The following is a 3,086-nucleotide window of genomic DNA, read 5'->3' as shown; positions in this document are numbered from 1 at the left end:
CTCTCCTTGTTCGCTACCCACCCAGCCAAAGTCTTCTAATGTATTTTTAAGTGAAGACCCCAAACGCAGCTTTTATTTACCCCTTCTTATGCTCCCATGTCATCAGAAAGAAAACTTAGTATTTCATCATCATTATAAAATTTAATTATTCAAGCAGAAATAAACGGAAATGTAGTATATTCATAATAATGAATAGTTATTTTAACAAAATGTATCCATTTGCCAAATAAACTAGGTTATAACTTAGTATTAGAATATGTGTACAAGTATAATTATCAGTATGAGTGGCCGTACATCTGTATAAAAAAATCGTTCAAATATTCAGAATTTTTAATGTGTCTAGGCTACTGCATGCGAAATAGTATCTAAAATTTTATACATTTTATACTATTTTATGTTAGTTGTAATTAATTTTTCATTTCATTTTCATATTTCATGTTTCATGTTTTAGGTTTTTGCTCTCAGCAACGAGGTTTTAGAACAATTGAATTTGGTAGAGCAAATACGTATGAGAGCAGTAGGTTTTAAAACAACTTCATTCGGTAGCGCAAGTAAGTCTGTATGAGAGCAAGTAGGTTTTAGAACAACTTCATTTGGTAGCGCAAGTAAGTCTGTATGAGAGCAAGTAGGTTTTAGAACAACTTCATTCGTACAGTTTTGTATTATTTTATTTCACTGAGCAGTTTAATATTATTGTGTGGTTTTATTTTTTAATGTTCACTGACTGTTATATATTTTGTATTTGTTTTGTTGTCATTTAAATACTATTGCAAAATACACTAGACAAAACATTTATTCTTATTTCTTTTCTCCGCGCCTGAAAAAGAAATCGCAATAGCGATACATGGCAATAAAATACGAATATTAATGAAAAGGCAATCAGTTAACTCATTTCTGCTTTTTCTTTATTTTCGTCTTTATTATTCTGGACTAGGCAGATGAGTTACCTGATGCACTTGTCATTTGCAAATCAAGGCAAATACATAACAAGAGATAGAATAATAAATGAAAAGAAAAGTGCGCAAGCCGTCGGCAATCACAGCGCGGCTACACTGGCCAACACAAAGGTGTTAACGATGTGGTAGCTAACGCCTTGCGACTTTCCTTTCTCACTCACCCAATTTTCCTCGATGAAGGCCTTCTCGACGATGTTGGTGTTGTTGGTTTTGTTTAAATTTTTTTTATTTTAAATTATTTTACCAATTCACGATATACACTTGATTGTTTTACGACACTTTGGTTTTTTACATTATTAGGCACAGAAAAAACAACAAAAATGTTCTGTCGAGTGTAGTTTTTTTTAATTTTTCTTTTAATATTTTTACACACACACAAATGTATATTTCACTGCTTCAGCGCCTTTTTTTCTTGTTTTCTGCTCACGTTGTTCACCAACTTATTTAAGCTTTTAATTACTCTTTTCTCACTATGCTCATATGATATTGGGCTTTCAGTATTTAAATGATTTTAACTGATATTCAGCCGCAATGTTGTTTGAGTTTTGAAAGCGATCTGCACTCGCTATGCACACACTTGCACTTCTATTTCTGTTACATTTATTATTTTATTAATTATTTAATTTATTATTTATTTGTTGTCTGCTCCCTGCTGCTGCTGTCGGTCGTCGCCTTAGCCAGTTGGCTGGTAGCAAAGATTATTTTTTCCTCTGTATATATAAGTGGACACCTGATTTAAACAATTTTTTATGAAATTTTTGCAACTAATTATTTTTTTCCTATTTTTATAATATTTACCTTGCCTGGACGGCACTTTGAAGTATTCTGCTAATGCCAGCGTTTTGCGGCAAAAGCGGCGGGGATGGACAAAATTATCCAAGATTAATAATTTTTTTTCCTTCTTGGCCACGAGGCCTTATTTCTTTTGATGTTCTGGGTGGATATACAGAATTTCTAGCGCGTCTGCTTCCTTTGCGATCTTGATTGAAAAGATCTAACCTTGATAGTGCAGATCTTAACCAGCCCAAGTGAGAGCGAAATTCACCAAATGGTGAATTTACATCTGTCACTTACAACGCTGTAACTCTCCACTGTCACCCACATATCTACGTACGCCTATGCGCGCCTAACTATTTAAATTCAAATCCTAACGTATTATTTATTTTTGGGGTTATTTTAAGTTTTTAAATTTTATTGTTGTTTTTTATGTACTGTATGGGTCCATTACAAAACCAGATAATCTAACGAGTCTACGAGGCACGATTAGATGGAATTAGCTGCGTAAATCCTTGGCGTGATATGTGCCGATTTCTTTTGCCTTGCAATGTTTCCAAGATATAGTATGCAGTACCTACTTTCTTCTTTATTCGACACTTGGTAAACTGCGAACCTAACTTTTGTTGAAATTGTTCGAGAAATTGCTCAAATAAAAGTTTCTTTTAAACACCTCTTGGCCTTCTTTAAAAGCAACTGGCTTTGCTCGCAAATTGTATTGCGTAGCGTTACGCTCATAAGCAGCACGACTATTTTGTTTAATATCCTCTCGCAACAATTGTATCTGATCCCTTGGATTCAGCAGGGGTGACTCTTCTAATACAGATAATTTTTTCAGTAACTTGTAATCACCAGCATGGTTGATCATATTAAATCCGAATAAAGCTTTATACGGCGAACAGCCAATCGCTTGATGTAAAGAGGATCGTAGAGCTGAAGAAATATGGGTCAAGTTTGTATCCCACTCTGTCTGATCAGTTCGAAGATACGAACGAACAGCTGCTAGCAAAGAGCGATTAACCCTCTCGGCAGCATTGCTTTGAGGCGAATATAAAGCAGTGCAAGTATGAATTATTCCAAACTTTGTTAAAAATGATTTAAATTCATTCGATTTGAATTGAGATCCATTGTCACTTACAATGATCTCAGGAACACCAAACTCTGCAAAGATTCGTTTTCCAAGAAATTCGTTAACAGCTGCTGTTGTGAATTTTTTAACGGACATAGCCAATGATATCGGCTGAAATGATCAAGGACGATGAGCAGCCCAATATGACCCTCCTTGCTTCGTGGATAAGGACCAAGTATGTCAATATATAACTTTTGAAAAGGCCTACACGATATACTTTGCTGACC

This window comes from Drosophila nasuta, unplaced genomic scaffold (genome assembly GCF_023558535.2).
Source record: "Drosophila nasuta strain 15112-1781.00 unplaced genomic scaffold, ASM2355853v1 ctg91_pilon, whole genome shotgun sequence".
Classification (NCBI taxonomy): domain Eukaryota; kingdom Metazoa; phylum Arthropoda; class Insecta; order Diptera; family Drosophilidae; genus Drosophila; species Drosophila nasuta.
The sequence above is the reverse complement of the archived record's forward strand: the minus strand, read 5'-3'. Positions refer to the sequence as shown.